This window comes from Pinus tabuliformis, chromosome 9, assembly GCF_031772625.1.
Source record: "Pinus tabuliformis cultivar Carrire ecotype Pingquan chromosome 9, CPIR1, whole genome shotgun sequence".
NCBI classification, from domain to species: domain Eukaryota; kingdom Viridiplantae; phylum Streptophyta; class Pinopsida; order Pinales; family Pinaceae; genus Pinus; species Pinus tabuliformis.
The window spans coordinates 722,534,577-722,553,677 of NC_142307.1; the positions used below are offsets into that span (position 1 = coordinate 722,534,577).

Below are 19,101 nucleotides of genomic sequence, written 5' to 3' on the forward strand. Positions count from 1 at the left end.
AGCTAACTTTTCTCAACTATAGAAAATACTCTCAAAAGAATAAATGCCTCTTCCTCCAAGTGGCCCGGTTATAACACAACCCAATAGCCTACTAGTGGTTACGTTTGACTACATCAACTCTTAACTAGAATCACAATATAGACACTTCTAGGGTATTTTATATCACAAACACATAGCTAGCCCCTTTTCCATGAATAATGGTAGCTAACATGACATCCTCTTGGCATATAGGTGTGGAAACATGAAGGTCAACTTCTCAGTGGCATATTTTTTTGCATACGGACTCTGATTGACACGATTCTTGTGCCATTGGAAAGATATTTGTGTGTTGAATAGCATGAAAAGGTTCCGCACTTTGGTAGAAAATCTTTACCCAAAGAATGTTGTTTGATGCCTCAAAATGCTCCTGGAATGATTCAGGCCTCGTTTTGGCAAACTGGGTCCTACCAGTAAAAACAGTCCCGTGAGCTGATTCATCCACTTTTTCCCTCCAAATGCATCGAGATGGATGACAAACAATATAATGATCCAATTCAGATAAGTTAAAGTACTTTCACCATTGTTAGTTTACTAAGTGGTTAGCTATATCTGGTTATCCATATGTGTTTTCTTTGAATGACATGTGTGCCCTGTATTTTAAGGTAAGTCACATGTATTTTCAAAGTTATTCAAGCACATATGCTATATTCATGATTATGTAAACATCTTTTTATATCAGTAGAAAGTTGTTTTTTCTTTCTTGGAAAAAAACATTAAAGAATCTATCTAGATTACAATATTATATTGACTGAAATATATGAAAGATTATAGAAGATAATAGAATTGCAATGAGGTGCGAAATAAATATCTAAGCATGTGCCTTTTTGTCATGTGCCTTCTCGCAAAAAGACACTATTTTCATTCAGATGTCTCTTCATTAATGATTGGTTATTATTATTTTTATTACTAATACTTATTAGGATGTCTGCCTTCTCACTCATTGCTCCATTCCTCCGACACCGTAGGTATTTACTACAACACAACCTTCACACGCTGGGCCATGGATGGTTCTGTCCGATTTGTTGCAGAGCCACCTCCGTCATTTGCCTTTTCTTTTTCTTTAATATTTGTGATCAGCAGGCATTTTCCTGACATGTTGCAGGCAATGTAATTTGTAGTCACACTGGCTCTTATTTTGCAATTTGGACATCATTGTATTTTATTTCCTTCTAGTTTAAAGATCTCGTAGTTTATATAGTGTTTTATATTTTTTTTGTAATTTCTCTTTATTATGTTTTATTTACTAAACATTGAGTAATCATAACACTTGTTGATGCCAAGTTACCTTTTGGTTAGTTGACCCGGAAAAACAAGATATTTACATCGATATTCAATCAATATAATTCGAAGTCACCCCTACTGACATTAGTGATTTGTAATTCTGGTTATGTTCAAACTGCATTATTCATTAGCAACTGCCACTATAGACTTCTAGTAAAAGTTAAAACAGTAACCTTGTAACTCAGGGATTTGTATTATCACATTGAATTGTTGAATAACATAATGTTCGGGCGGTTCTTGGATTGACAAACAGACAAGAAGCACGAACCGTTTTACTTGTTAAAACATATTATATTTGATCGATTTTGTTCTCACAATAATAATTGACTTGTTGGCTTTTTCTCCAGTTATATGAAAGAAGGCATGCGGACAAGCGTGGAAGCTATCCTTGTGGTTAGTTGTTAATGTTGTCCATTATTAAATCCTTGCATATTTTTTTCGTTGTTTTGTAATTGCAGTTGAATTGGATTAGCATTGGCATCGTTGACGTAGAATAACTAGCTGAGTCATCCCTCTTTCTACGTTATAAAAGTTGTCCCGGTTTATTATTCTTGTTTCTTTTTAATTTATCATTCAGCTTTGGGATGTCGAAGAGGTGCTCTCTCGTGCTTTACGTGATTTTTGTTGGATCAGGTGCACAGCGACCAACATAAATAAACACAGAATTAACACAGGAGAATATCAAGCACATATGACACAGTATTTAACGTGGTTTACCCAACCAATCTGGGCTACGTCCACCAAACATAGGCATCAGGAATATATTAATCAAATTTGGAGATTACATCAAGAAATCCTTACACTCTCTTAGCAAATCATCCGAATGACTGCCTGTTATATAGCATAGAGAATCTAACAGCCTCATAACTCCCTCACATCAAATATAGGAGGCATTAACTCCCTCCCAACAACCTGGAGCTAATCTAGGAACTGAATCCCTATTGTTGTTATCCTTCAGAGATTTTTGACTATTTGACTAAAACAGAAAATCTCAACAATTTTTTGCTCCCTTTTTAATGTTTATTGAAAGGCCATTGAAAGCATAAGAATAGCGTTTTGGTCCATCTTCACTATCAGCAAGTTTAGGTTTAGGTTTAGGTTTGGGTTTGGTTGGGTCTTATTGTTATCAAATAAGGATGCATACTGATTTAAAAGAAAGAACACGGGTGAGATTTTTGTAAATAGATTTCAAACACCAAAATTTTAGAAAACTGAGTTCGTGATGGGATTTTTTTCTTATAGCTTTCATCTTTCTACACTATGGACCCTCCAGTAAAAATGTCAATATTAGATGTGAGACTTATACTCTAAATAGATGAAACAAAATTGTGTCCTTCATAGAAGTGGTCTTGGGTAAGTGATCATTTCTGTGTCTTGATTGCACGTAATTAGCATCAATCTTATCACTAACTATATGGTCCAGATTTTGTAATGGAATCAATCGACCATATGAAATTAGGTGATGCCAATATTTATGAGGTTTTGTCTGTACGGATTTTACTACTTGTGATTTATTCTGATTTTAAGGAAAGCAGGCACCTTCTATAAGCTTCCTATATACTATTACTGAAAATAGGAACCTTCTATAAGCTTCCTGCAGGACGCTTAAAGCCTGGTGAAAATGGTAGGAGCCTTAGCTAACGGACTTATTGTTTTTGGAATAAGTAATTGAAATGAAATTGTGAACCAAACATGCTTTCCGTTTCTAAACAAACTCTAAAATCTAAGTTTTGAATTTTTTCATCTCATCATTGAGTTGAGATGGTCTGTTCGGAATTCTTCAGAAATTGAAGGCTTGAAGCGCAAACTGTCGAGCAAACTTTCTGTAGATTCAAGTACTCTTCAACAAGAGTGGCAGGTATGATATGAACTTACAAAGTTTGTGCCAGTTTCTTACGTGGTGCAGTTTAGGTTTCTCATTTCCGAAGGATGCTTACATTTTCCTTCGAATGCAATTTATGAGCAGGTGATTTATTTTTTCCATGCATTGAACATGAAAACTTAGTAATACGTTCTTCCTAAGTCGAACGAAACATGGGTGACTTCTATGTTTATCGCATGATAAATTTGGATGCTCGTGCAACATTATCAAATACCTGGTATGAATAAAATGTAAAAGCAATGCCTATAAATATTGCAATAGAGTTTTATATGGACATAGGTATTATAAGAATAGTCTTGCTATAAGTTGGAGATGTTAAACCTAGCAATATGTTCTTTCTAAGTCGAACCAAACAATGGCTCATCTACCATTGTATCCTTCAAATCTTCTTGAGTTAAGTATACTAGTCTAAACTTACTGATTTAATAGGGACGTTATCCACACATGTGAGAGACCTTTGATTTAATAGGGACGTTATCCACAAATGTCAGAGACCTTCTGCTTTTCCTGGAGGTTTGTTTATTTATTTATATATTTGGGGAGCCGGGGGCTGGTCTCGGCTGTGGGAAATCAGCTGTATTAGAGAGGAAAATGTGTATGGTTGTTGTGTAGTAATTATATGTTTATTATGTGAGGTTGAAATAATTCTTGAAATTATTTATGGTCTTTCCTTTTTTTCAGTTACTCTTGACCTTTTTTTTGTTTAGTGATGGAATCATTTCTATGCACCATTTGCACTATGCATGGGTGGTGGTTTTGTTTATTATTTCATTCATATCAGCAATTTTTCTACCTCTTCCTTATCTAGAGAGGACAAGTCAAGAACGAATTATTTTCATGACAGATTGGACCGTGTGTTGGTGTATGGTGGAAACCTAATTTTGAGACAGTGATGTATCCTTATTGTCCACCGCACATTAGAAAACCAAAGGTAAGGAAACGTTTCAAGTGAATTATTATCTCCTTCACTACTGCCTTGCACTTTACAGCGTTCATGCCAAATTTGTTGAATCACCTTTCCTGCAGGAATGCAAGAAGCTTTTCCTTGTTCATCTACCGGAAAAAGAATATTTTGCAGTCCCCAGAAATCTGAATCCACTGTCTCTGTTCAACGATAATGTGCAGGTACATCGCTTGGTCATAATCGGTGCCCAAATATGAATGCTTACAAGGTCTACAATTCTTACAGTGTCTTCATTGTTCTGGAATTAAACAAAATTGGGATACTTGCAAGTTGGCCATCTAAAGCTTACATTTTCTGCCCTTTAGTTCGTAATGCATATACTAATGCCACATTACCTTCTTGCAGAATTACGGTCCGGTTATCTCAACTATTCCGCTGCAGTTGTCAAAGGTTCACGTTTAACATGGTTAAGGATGGACTCCAATGAGGGCTGGTTTTGTCAATAAATTACATGGTTAAGGATGGACTCCAATGAGGGCTGGTTTTGTCAATAAATTGGTGGTGGTGGTGGTTAACATCCACTAAGACCAAATTGGTCTATCAGACCTATAATTTTCTTAGTTCTTAATTGTTTGGCTTTTCGTCATTCTTGGTGAGATTGGCGTTGTAGCTTTTTTTTTTCTCTACGGTCTTTCAACTTCCTTCCTTTATCTTGCATCTCCTTCATCTCTTCTCGTTCTTGGGACATTGGTGTCTTAGTTTCGCGATCTATTGTGTTCCTCCTTTTGAAGATATTCGAAGAAGACGTTTGGTTTAGAGATCTTCTTTGCTGTTAAATGAAGATTTATTTTGTACAATATTCGAATCCTCATAAATGTTGATGCTTGAGGGGTTGTCAAATTCACCTTTTTTGTTGTTGGGTGGGGCTTTCCCTATGCTTGTCTTGAGAGTTGTTTCTTGCTTGCCCGATTTCCTATGATTCAGAATGTTTTGGAGAGTGTTCTTCCTTGATGACAGTGTAATGTTATTTTTGTGCTCCTTCCCACCATGTAGATTTGTGGCGATTCTTTCTAGCATAATTTTTCTTGGAGGTTTTTGGGGAATTTTTGGCTAGATGGTCTGTCTCAAAGCAAGATCGACATCTAAAGAGGACAGTTTCATAATCTAGTTTCTTGTTCCACACATAGTCTTTACTTGTTAGGTTTATTTTAGCTGGGAATCTGGTGCCACACAGATGTGTGCATAGGTGGTTTTGGCATATTCCTAGACACCTGCAGTAAAATTTCCCAATTGCATTTCCAATGGCTTTTAGCAAGGAGCAATTCTAGAGATGCAAGGGTAGGAGAAATTCTAGAGATGCAAGGGTAGGTTTGGAAATCTCACCCACACTGGTGCTGAGGTTATGATTGTTGCTGAGGGATCGAATGATGGGTTCCATAGCTTCATGAATAGGCCTTAGTTTTTCCAAAACCAAGGGCCGAAATCTAGAATACATTGTCTACTTTCAGGGTTTTCAAAATCGACTATAAAGAAACCCCTAGCATAGGGGTAGATATTAATCTCATCAGAAATGATAGGCTTCCATGCCTCTGAGATGCTCTCCATGGTAAAAGACCATTGAACAAGAAGATTAGGGCATTTTGAGAAAACTTTAAAGCCTCATCGAGTGAGGCTTGGACCACCTGGATAATGGGAGTTGGGGCTTCGATGACGATATGGGCAAGAGCTTGCCCCCAAGAGTTGGATAGAGCTGAGCCAACAACTATCTTCATGAAACTAGAAGCCATGTGGAATCAGAGTCAAAGAGTTTCTTACAATGTTGTCCCTTTGTCATTTAATGAAGTCTAGATCGCCACGCAGAGAGCTTAGGATATCATGGTGAGAACAGTGCCAATAATAATATCAACGCCAAGCATCAAGGGTGGAAGACTTCACCGAAGATTTTCATGCTTGCAATGGTTCAAATCACCATTATGCTCAAGTAGTCAAATCTAATACAAAGCCCCGGATCTAACTGTAGATCGCCCAACAGCAACGCTTCCTCTTATAGATCTCATGGCAGTAGATCGCCCAACCTAGCAGATCATCCTCGTGGCAAGAGATAGATGGGAAAAATAACCTTGAAAAGGATAACCCTCGCAACAGTACAGTAGATCACCCTCGTAGTAGTAGATCGTAGTTGAGAGTAATATCAGTTGTGGAATTGAAGGATGTGTAGATCGCCCAACAGTTCACCCTTGCGGCAATAGATTGCCTTCATGGCAGTATTCCGTCGACTTCTGAGTAATGGCTCCTTTTTCTATATTAACATCTCATGTTTTTTCATCCAAAGAATCGCCAAGCACTGATTGTATGGGCTTCCAGAAACCACCGGCAGTTTCGAACAGTCAGAGAGGAAATGTTAGATTTCGGGAGTTCTTCAAGGTGAGAACAATGCAGCAGGCTTTTGCGTTGATCTCATGGCAGTAGATCGCCCTCGCTGAACTGCATTTCAGCACTTGGAGTACGTATTTGTTTTCGAGATGGAAGATGATCAGGAGATAGACAAGGTTAGACAAACATTACATAGCAAGAACCCATATAGATCTCGTAGAAGAATGGAAGAACCCATATAGATCGCAGTATATCACTGCAGAATGGAAGAACCAGAATCACTATTGCGGACTGCTTTGTTGACAGAAAACAGACTTTGTAATATGGTTGAATTACAAAGGGTCAAAAAAACTTGGGACACCAATAGAGCTGGGACCTTTGCAATTGGTTGGGAACATAAGGTTTTGCTTGTGTATTATTTATAACTTATGGCCATCAGCATTGTTAATTTTTGGACCGTGTTCTACTTATTCAATGTTATAAATTTCACTTTTGTTATTCATTATGGCTCTTACTAGTGAGATTTCTAGTGGAGCAATGTTTAAACATTATAACTACAGTATACAGTATAAAGGTGAGAACATTATCTGTCACAGATGGAAGTGTAATGGTATTTTGTTATTGGCTACCTTTCCAATGCTTGTATTTCTATTGCCATAAATTTTCATCATATACTAGGAACATGGGAAATTTTAGGGGCTTATTCAAGGTTATAGAGCTCACATCTTCTTCTTTTTTTGGTTCACTATGGCTCTTACCAGAGAGATCTAGTGTACCAATGTTTAAATATTAAATACATAATAAAGGCGAGAACATTATCTATAACAAATGGAAGTGTAAGTGTATGTTGTTATTGGCTACTTTCCTTTCTGCTTGTTTGGCTATCACAATAAAAATTCATCATACATAAGAATTTAGGAAAAGTATCTCCATGTTTATAATTTCGCTTCAAAATAATTCATTTTGACACCTTAGCTACTGCTGATTTGTATGCTTCTATTGGTAGAAAACATGTAAAGCTATTTTGTTTTAGATTAGCTATTTTGGAATAAGAGGATGGGTTCATTTATTCAGTTTGTTCAAAGAATATTTTGTTTTCGATAACTACTTCAAAATTGGAGTAAGGGTTCCTTTATTTGTCCTTGCCTCCGGCATAATAGGGACTACAACGTTCACATCGGCGTTGACTCCCTATTAATTCGAGTTGACCAGAGCATTTAACTGATGTTTTTCGCTTTTATCCAAACTTTTATTTTCGAGCTTTGATGTTTTTTTTCTTTTATCCAAAGTTTTATATTGGAGGTCTTATTGCCAGGTTGTTGAATATGCAAATCCGAAAAAAGGTTTTAACCAAAGTCTGGATGCCGGGTTGTTGAATATGCAGATTCGAAAAAAGGTTTTAACCAAAGTCTGGATGGCTCGTGGTAGAGCGCATGGGAATAAAGTATGGATTTACACAAATGTTAATATAATGCTAACTTGTACTACATATTCCATATCACATGTAGTCCATAGCCTTGTGGCATGCTACATGTCATCACCTCCTTCATGCTGGACACAATACTACTTTTTTGTGGCCAGATTGTGGCCAAATTGCAGAGCTAAGTACTGATCTCCCTTTGTGAAGCTGGTTGTAGCCATAAAATGAAACTTGAAGCAAATTAAGTTAGATTCTAATCTATTTTAACCAAAATAATTGCAAAAATACAGTTAATAGTTCATTAAAACGTTTTTGTCAAGCTTGTATGGTGTATGCTTACTCTTTCTTGACAGCGTATGCTTACTCTTTCTCGATAGCTCCACCTCTAGGATCCTGTTTGAGTATGAGGCCCTTGTTTCAGAAGCATCCAACGGCGTGAGAATCAACAAGAAATTGAAACTGCCTGATGCACTTCCATTGTTGGGCCAACATCAACAGTAAGTTAGATTCTACTCTGCTTTAACCAAAATAATTGCAAAAATATAGTTAATAGTTCATTAAAATGTTTCTCTCAAGCTTGTATGGTGTATGCTTACTCTTTCTCGATAGCTCCAATGCAACATCCTGAGAATCGACAAGAAATTGAAACTCCCTGATGCACATGTAGAACAAGATGCTAGAAATTGTGAACCACACACTGGCAAACACACGCATAGTCAGGGAAAGTATGTTGTGCAGGCAAGCCATTATGTTGTTCTTGTAGCATATTGATTAAGTAGATGCAAAAGAATTCTATTTGAAAGGAAATTATGAATGCTATTTGAAAGGGAATTATGCTTATAATACCTTTACCTGGCATAAAATCACATACAAAAAACCGCACTGGCTTTCCTGTGTTGATTCTTCCCATCACATATGTCTCCTACTTTATACATCGATCTGAGTTTTGATGCAGGTATAGAGCCTTTTATTACACTGTTCAACTGGGACTCGCCACAAGCTCTGGAGAATGAGTATGGAGGATTTCTTAGCAAAAGAGTCGTGTAAGATTCACTGTCTGAATTTTCTTCAAAGTCTTCTAAAAAATCAAGACATTTGATTCTGATATATTGATCACTCTTTCGCGACAGCTCTAGCTTCATCTGCGAGTGGTGCCATCACAGGATCCCAATTGACTATGAAGCCCTTGTTTCAAAAGCACGCAACGACTTCAGAATCAACAAGAAATTGAAACTCCTTGAGCCTCTCTTATAGTTTATGGCAAATAAATTTACTTTACGCAATAGGATTCACATCAACTATAGCACCCTGTGTATTAAGAAAGTCCATTGATGGGCATATGAGCATCCATTTTTGTGTTTTCTACCATCGGGGCATACTAGAACCCATCTACACCATACCCTCTGTGTCTCCCATCTCGGCATATCAGAACCCATCTGCACTAGGCTCTCTATGTCTCTATTCCTCTTGCATAAACATATTTAACTCAGAACCGACCAATTTCAATATTTTCCAATAAGTTGCAGAGGGTTACTGTAATCGAGTAGATATCATGAAGGCCTTAATCCTTATGGACGGTTTTAGAACAAGGCTACGCCCACTTACTCTGAGCCTTCCCAAGCCTCTGGTGGATTTTTCCAAGTTCTTGCATCATTCTAGTACGTCGCCTAACTGTTTTACTGTCCTGATCTCTGGTGCAAGCAATTAAACAGGTTGACATGCCTAAAACATTCCCCCTGCCATGCCTGCACGACGAGTTGCATGCAACTTTCCAACTGTCGACGAAATAGAAAGATGAATGGTATGGAATTCAGGGAAACTATATGTTATGTTTACACTCTTCAACATCAGATTGATTATCTCTGTTTTTAATAACTTAACCAAATATATATTCAAATCCCCGAAAAAAACAATTATAATATGTAAATAATTAAAATGTTATTCATAGGCACCCAAAATAATATATTTATATATACAAATAAATTCCCAAAATAAAACTTATATATATAACAGTGCATTTAATAGTGCTCTGGACGTTACCTCTATACTGGTGGTTCATGAGAGGGCTAGTGCCATAAAAACCATCTACATGAACCTCTAGTTGTACCTCTACAAATGATGCCCCTGTAAACTTATGTTAGAAATCCTTCAAGAAGTGCAGAAAAGTCGGATAACTAAATTTCTTCTGGAACTTCTCATGTCGGAACTATTGTTGAATCTGAGAATGAGTGTGGCATTTCAATTAATGAAAAAGAGACAGCAATGCTATATAAGCTGAGCAGTGTGGTTGGGCAGTCAAAGATAAAGATAGAGAGTAAGTAGGTTTAGCTCGATAATGTACAAGTTTAGGCTACTATTTTAAAAGGCATGTCTGGTATTTTTTAATAACTCAACCTAAAATGAATAGAAAGCCTCCATTAATGGTTAATGGAAGCTACGATAAGATGTCATTAAAATGGAGATCAGAACTCAGACAAATCAAGCCATCAAAACCAATTTTCTTAGTTGAAACAACCGTAACTTGCATCGTAAGGAGTCAAGAACTATAGTACACTGCGTTTCTTTTTATCAATTTCTAGAAAGATGTGTTATATACAGTCTTCGATATTAATTCATATTAAAGTAAGCAAAAGAAATTTAGGCCCAAGTTTCATGTTAATGTTAAATCGTGTCCCATAGCAGCTCTTGCATGTGTGCCATCTGCCATGCCTCGGCAGGGACTACTGCTACGACAGTCACTCCCTTGTTAAACTTCTTGGAGTGTCCTCGTAATATTTGCATTTTAGGTAGTTCACATGGAATCTGTAGTTGGAAACTTCAAAATTTGTGTAGAATGTGATTAGATTGTTGGTTAGAGCTTATATAATTTGCTGCAACGAGCTTTCAAACATTATGTAGGTGTCTTTTAATATAATTCAGAAACTACAAGTTCACTTCAATTTTTAAGTTGATCAAATGCTATCTTCTATTTTTGAATTTCACAGGATCACGCAAAAGCATGTCTTCCTAGATCAGGCTAGCATCTCCATATTGGTCTGGCATATTTTGAAACTTGGTGTTCTACTATGTATACCATGGTATTCTGAATAATTTAAAATATGAATGTATTACTTTAGATTATCTATTATTAATAATTAGAGAGGCTATTGTATTCTGAATAATTTAAAATATGAATGTATTCCTTAGAGTATCTATTACTAGTAATTATATTTTAGTTTTCATTGTTGATCTCTAGAGAGGCTAGATCTAATTTAGACAATCAATCACTTTGAGGATTAGGGATAAGGATTTAGCTCAATGAGAGTTATAAAAGCAATGTTGAGGATACTAGGATGGCACACTATACAACAAAACAAGACATTGAGAGAAGCATCTTAGGGGTGAGTGGAGAAGGCCTTCCATTCTAGTGTGTCATCTACGAGGAAGGTGCAAAAGTGTAGCTTAGGAGATCCATATCAACAAGGAATATGAAGAACAAATCTTGGGCTTGATTAGGAGGATCAAATCTAGGATATGTTGTAGTTGTAAATTTATGAGTTGGGTGATTATCTCAAGAGGAGATCTCAAGTAAGTTCTAATTTAATGAATAATTGGTTTTATTCATGTGGTTGAGATTGTTTGTAATTTTAAGTCTATTGAATAATTATGTTAATAAATTAGTTGTGCATTTATGTTAATAAATTGTCTTATGCTAGATTCATGAAATTAGTAGTCCTAGTGTTGTAGCTAGATTCTTGGACATTGGGACCGTGGTGGTCGATGGGTGGCATCTCAACATGTTTTTCATCGTCCATTGTTTTCCAATACTAGATTTTATTTAATATTTTCAATAACTTATTTTATACCAAGAAACTTGCATTCACTCAATAAATTATTTTTCTCAAAACAGTTGAATAAAAATACACCCATATTTAAATTAAACAATTTGCCATATATATTAAAATAGAAAATCACTCACAAAACATAATAGGAACTGAACCTCAAAATTCTCCTTAAGATTTTTATTACTTAGGAAAATTAGTGTTCCCTTAATAGGGAACATTACCCTCATATACTACACAAAAAATATAGGTAAATATAACTTTGATTTTCTACCCCGAAATTTTGGCCTCCTTAAGAATTTGGCCTAGTAGAAATTCTTAGGCTTGGGAAATATATCCTTCTGCACCTTCAAATATCCTTCTGCACCTTCAAATAGGCCTTGTCGCCCTTGCAATTTATGACCCCTTGCACACTCGAGGAAATTATCCTTCTACCCATATGCAAGCCTAGTTGAAAATATCAACTTTATTCACAAGTATCATCCTTTAAAATTCTCAGTCTCTCCACTAACCTAGCTCCTTCTAATCCTTTTCCCAAAACATCATTTTTGCACAAATTTGTCTTCTATTGGTTCTTTGAGTCACTAACTCCCTTGAGACAATTTTTATCCTAAACATTTGATGTGTCTTCCTCCTATGCCTTAGACATATTTTATAAGTTCTCATTGAGATAGATCTTTAACCCTATATCTCCAAAATTTTCTTCGGATTAAATCCTAACCCACTTAGACTAAACTCACTAAAGTAAATTAATTTACTTTTCATTAAAAAACCTTAGTGGAATAGCCAACATTAATTATATAATCAATCAATGTGTTTTTCCTAAGTTAGGAAAGAATCATAAAATCACTTAATAAATTAAGGAAGTACCTAAAGATACTTTTGAACCTCATCTGCATGCTTGACACCTAGTCTTTGCAGAAAACTAGCTATTAGAAACAACATCCATAAGGGAATTTTCTAATTATTCTAAAACCAATACTCCATCCCACAAACTATCCTCCTCTAGATTGGGATTATCCAATTTCTCTAAAGCCAATACTCCATCCTCCAAATTATCCTATCAATCTTAAAAGGTTTAAAACTATGAACTCAACTAAATTTCGAATGGGATATGAAATTCTACTTTGTCCATATGAATTTTGATGTGGTTGGAACTATTCTCAAACATCTTGAAATAATTAATGGTAATGCTAAAAGGTGGAATAAAAAATAAAAATGAAAGATAAATATTTAAATATTTAGATTACTATTAGGGAGCACCCATGGATTGCTTAGGGAGAATCCAAGGAGTTCCTTGGGAGCAAATGTTTATGCTCTAGCAGTATAATATGAAGTGACCCATTGTTAAATGAGTAGAAATCATTTCAAATTCATCTAGAATGTGACTTGGGTCCGGTGATCCGGTGTTGGGATGGGGGTTGTATTGTTAACATTTCCTTGTCTCTCAATAATAAATTCCTAGGAACACATGATTCCTAATCTTTGATACAACTCCAATTGTCACAATATATAAGTATAAATTCTAAGTACATATGAGCACTAAATCATTATGTCGTAGGCTGCCAACAAAGGCCCTATTGTAATCTAGCATATTGTGGCAATATTTAATATTCCGAAAGGGAAGAAAGGCTCACCCAAGGTGTACCAAGACATATTTGTGATTTTTAGGGTTTAGATGGTGAAAATATAATTTACATCAATTAAAACATTCATTACAACCATTAGCATTTGTAGATCACTTAAATAACCTTTGAAAAAATGATAAAAATACACATTACACAAAGATTAACATAGAATCTCAAAATTTTTAATGTGAGCATATACACACAAACACATCCATTCATAAATCATAAAAACAAATAGTGTTAGATATAATATATCGTATTATTATATCATATGGGAGAAAAATATCATAATATATATTCAACATTTGGGTCCAGAATAAATAAGCCATTACAATGGATCTCATTTGATGATCACAATCAAGCACAACTGAATGAAAATATATTAGTTTCAAATTTTCACAGAACATATTCCTTGATATATTTCATATCATGAAATATTGAGGACATTAAGGAAATATACCTAGGTACATATAAGAAACTTTTCAAACTTTCATTTATTATAAATTTTTAGATACTCCCTGTGGATGTTACGGTTTTTGAAGTCATAAAATCAACATCAAACAAGTTAGTTTAGAATTTTTGGTATAGCTTATTTTCTCTGGAACTTTTAGATACATATGGAGACATACTAGAATACCTAAGGTAAAAAAATTACTTTGTTCTATTATATAAGAGATATATTTATATAAGTTATGTTTTTTGAACTATCCCAAAATTGATTTCTAACAGGTCAGCTTGGAATTTTTGTTGTAACTTATTTTTTAGGAACTAGAATGTGAAATTTTCAAAGATATGAGAAGACATGTAGAAGTACCTTCAATAAAAAATTATGAATCATATTTAAAAATTTGGATACGTGGGATGTTCTACAAGTTTGTTCTTGGGAAGATGCCAAAAACAACATGTTTGGGAAACCAAAACTTGGTGGAGGTGGAAGAAATCAGTGGACCCAGTGAAGGTAGAAGAAATGAGTAGACTTGGTGAAGGAAGAAGTAGAGGAAGAGTCAGTTAAGTAGGTTGGTTCCTATGAGTACTTGTAGTAGTGGGGTTTTGTGTCTCATTTATGTTGCTACATATGGATATTTGCAGTGGTGGGGATTGATGCCGCTAGTAGGTCAGTTCCTACAAATATTTACAACATTAGGGATTGTTGTCTCTATTAGATTGGTTCCTACAAATATTTTAAGGATAGTTGGTTCCTACAAAGGATTATGAAGATAACTTTTGTGGTTGTCTCCTAAAAATGATTCTACATAAATCTTGTATTCCATGTTCTTCAACTGATAGATATCATATACGTGATTATTTCATTATGGTTCATAAATGTTTGAATAAGTAAAATTGTCTCATATTGATTCACCCCCACTTTGAGTTAGTTGGTTCCTTTAAAACTAGTCTAACTTTTGGAAGGTAGATTGTGGGATCATCCATAGCTAGTGAAGAAGGTTTCTCCAAAAAAATAACTCCATCTTTTGTGGAAAAAACAATGCATCACACAGGATAATATGAAAAATTAGTTAATGAATCTTGTGTTCAATATTTGAGAATTAGTTGTGACTTGTTATAAAATCTATGAATTTGAAAAACAAATCTAGGAAAAACTTTACAATTTTTATGAAGGCAACATCAATGTGAAGAAGGTGAAGCTCCAAACTCATAAAAGATAGTTGAAAAGTTTGAAAATGAAAAAAGAAAAGAAAATATTCCAGCCTATTTTCTCTATGTCGATGAAATTTTCAACATTATCAATGCAGTTTGTGAAAAAGTAGAAGATTGTGAAAAATTTGCTAAGGTCATGCCCCTAAATATTTGATTTCATGTTCTCCACCTTTAACGAAATGTAGGATATAGAGAAACTAACAATGGATGAGTTGTATGCGTTTCTATTTGCATATGAAACAAGGAAAGAAATACAAAATTCATCATAAAGGTAAGCATTTTTCAAAACATAAAATAAGGAAAAATGACATAAATCCTGCGATTGTTGTACTTTGTAAGAAAGTAGAAGAACCAATGATTGTGAAAAAAGTGTTAGCATCATGACCCTAAAGATTTCATTACATGTTATCCACCATTAATGAAATAAAGGATATAGAGAAACTAACAATGGATGAGTTGTATGGGCTTCTCTTTGCATATGAAATGAGGAAAGAAAAACAAAATACATAATAAAAGTAAGCATTTTTCAAAGCATAAAATAAGAAAAATGACACAAATCCTATGATTGTTCTTGCCATGAATCATATAAAAAAGAAGCACAAATTATGAAAAAGCTAAAAGGAGGATCTAACAAATACAAAGGTAAGTCACTAGTCAATGTTTTAATTATGGTTGTTACATGTCATTTTGTCACATCCAAGCAAATGACCCTGAACCTGGATATATCATCATCCATTTACACTCTATAATCAATCGCTAAAAATCGAAAGCATTCACTTTCCAAAAGTTACAAAATGCTTGATTACATTGGCTAAAAACCATAATTTTGTGGTTCATTGCACCTGCATTTAAGACAACCTACGATGGCATAGGTTGCACACATAGAAACTGTGCTAGGAAGCACATGTTTCTTTCCAAAAAAATGCAATGATAACTGGAAATGAGTAAAAATAAAAATAAAAAATTTGAAGTTTATCTTTCTAGAAACTTCGGAACTGGTTTTAACCATTTACTATTTGATCATATATCAAACTCCTAATATTGAGGTCTCATCTCTTACCTCCTAGAAATTACCTCGTGCTTATGTGGATCTAATCCTTAGAATTGTAAATTTAAAACCACCACATTTTCCCTATAAATTCATTGCCTCCCATAAAGTCTGGGTTGGCTTTTGGAGACTCCAAATTATCCCTTATACTGCTCATTTGTGCCTAGAGGTCGATAATCCATCCACATTATTGAGGTGTGATTGAAGGCTCACAATTGTGGAAAATGAAGGAAAAGATAGCTAGGAGAGATTCACAATGTCAAGGCCTACAAGAGTTGTAGTAATTTCATACTTTTATTAATACAAAGGTGCATTATTTCTCATGTCTTATTTATGCATATGTAGAACATGAATCATTGGCTTCTTGTTCATAGTTGTTTGTATATGCGATTTGTATGATTTGGTTCTCACTTATTTTGGATTATTTGCAAGTTCCACTTATAGAAATTATAGTTGGAGATGGAGCTAACAAGCCAGGAGAACGAGTAAGCATGTATTGGAAACCAAGTAGGTTTTTCTGCCATATTTCAAACATCTTTAAGGAAAGCATTGTATTTTTGTCTCTGCTGTTTCTAAATTAAAAAATAAAGTCTAGGGAGATTATTTTTTTCATCAAGGAACTTATCCATAAAAGAACTCGATGACTCTGTTAGGGAACACCATGTTATTTACTGGTTTTATTTTCCTAGCATTTTAGGACCTCTAGAATCGACACTACTTGTCTTGTTCACACTGTCATTATACCTAGGGAAACCTGATTTCAATCTCAGTTAGGGTTTGATTTGTGTCTTTTGAGAAAAATTGACCCCATCGCACTTTTTATTCTGAGATAGAGCATCCCAGTGCATTTTGCCAATTCTGTAAGTGTGATGTATCACACTGGTTTCCATACACTACAGGAGATGATCCTATAAGTGCAAAAAAATTACATTTTCCCTGTCTTGCTTTGAATTATGTTTTTTTTACAATGTCTTCCTAATTCTATGGTATTTCCAAGGTCTCTTTAAAGCCAACAACTTGTTGGAAATTGAGTGTGATTGCCTTATTTATGAGGGTTTTCTTCTTTTTTTTCCTCTTGTCAATTAGGGTTTTTAATTATTGGACTTGGTTATTAATTTGCTGAAAGAAATTTTCATATTACAGCTATTTGAATTATCTTTTATTCAATAATCTTAACATACTTTCATTTTTCTTTGCTTTGAAAGTTGAAAGAAAAGAAAATTTTCATTTTCTCATGCAATAGGGCTTTGAATTTTTAATTAGAATAGTAGATTTGGAGATCTTGTTTAGAAGTTATTTTTTTCCACATCATTGTTTGAAAATCCTTCCCTTCTTTAGTTAGATCTTCATTGAATGAAAATGGTTTCTTCTCATGCTAGTTCCACTTTAAGAGTTCAAGTGAATTAATTTTGATCCTTAAAATTGAAACCTTAATCAAGATCAATATTAAAATTTATCAAATAGTCTAAGGGGAGTTTGCAACATTAAAGACACATTTATTTGTCTAGGCTAGAAGACGTGTTCCAACGTCTCAAAATGTAGGAACAATATTTACTTGTTAGTGTTACATCCAAAGGATGGTTGGTTTTCCACGTACAAGGAGTATATAGGAATGCCCCCATTGTATGGTTAGACACTATACAACACTACTGCAGATTACACTTCAAGTACCTTAGGTTATATTTTGGAAGTCCCCACTAGATTGAAAACCAACCATAGGTCACTAAGTCAGATGCCTTTGTAATTGTGATACATTGAACACAACATTCAGGGGGATTGTCTGCACGTACTTAACTATATATTGCAATTCAAGTGAATCAGTCATCCTTATGTGTGTAGTTACCCTCTTTATTTTTGTTTGTGTTTTTCCTATTCAATATTAATTAATTAATAGTGGAACAACACCCTCATGGTTTGTGTAAAATGAAAATATTTAATCCATTACGTACCGAGGCAAAAACTCTATGTCGCAAACATAAGAAGAAACAAGCTACATCCAAAATTAATCAACCAAAATCATCACTTCCTATTAGTATTGAACTTGAAGTTACATCTTTGGAAACTAGAGAGTTTGCGACAGTTGAAACATCTCAACTAGAAATTGATGAGACATCAGACCCTAAAGTTATAGAACTTGAAATTGTAGACTCTATAATATTACAGCCAAAGGTAATTCAAGTGAGGAACCAAAAAGTATCTAAATAATCACTTCAATAACTTATTCTTACACTCTTCCTTTCTCTCATCCACAACCTTTATCTTCGAGTCCTAAAGAGGAACAACTTCCACCTAGTTTATTAAGTTGTTGTACTAGCTATAACCATACTCCAAAAATTTTCTTAGCTTCTTTTTGGAGCCTCCCTACCAACAATTCCCATCAACATGTCTTGCACTGTCAAGTGCATGACCTTCAATGGTTTTTTAGTAGATTTCCAACCTGTGCACAATAGCATATTTCACTCCCCTCACAGGTTGTTTCTCTGGACTTGGTCTAGTTGCAGGTTGAGCATCTACCTCAAGAAATTGTGCAATTTTGGAGGGGAACCAGTGTTCCCTCTAGAAATTGTGCAATCTTGACTGGAAACCTGCTAGGCTTAGAAACTACATAGTCCTGTCAGTCAGCCTTCCTAGTGAAAACTGTAAAATCTAGCCCAGTAGGATAGCTCAACCCAGAAATTGCACAATCCTGGGAAGCAGTCAGCTGCTCCTCCCAGAAATTGTGCAATTCCTTTGGGCAGTCAACCCAACTCCCTCCCAGAACTGCACAAATTTCTCCCTTGGCCAAGCAAGTTGTTGCAAGTGCTCTCCTCAGGTTGACCAGTTCCACCAAGGACTGAGAAAAGTTTACTTACATGCATGGGATTCCTTTTTCTGAAATATAAAAATGAAACATGCAAAAATAATTCCTATTTTATAGGGAGTTATTTTTAGCAGCTGGAAGTTACATGCAAAGATCATTTTAGAAACTTTCCTCCAAGTGTCTTTTCTCCCTAGATTTCTGGCATGCGCATCATGAGCATCAAGCTTATTTATTTGATGCTTTAGA

At 35.0% G+C, this 19,101-nt stretch overlaps 1 pseudogene; it reads left to right on the plus strand.

The window, feature by feature from the left end:
* Positions 1 to 1,039: 1,039 nt before the first annotated feature.
* Positions 1,040 to 4,593, plus strand: LOC149150722 (pre-mRNA cleavage factor Im 25 kDa subunit 2-like; annotated as a pseudogene).
* The last annotated feature ends 14,508 nt before the right edge of the window (positions 4,594 to 19,101 follow it).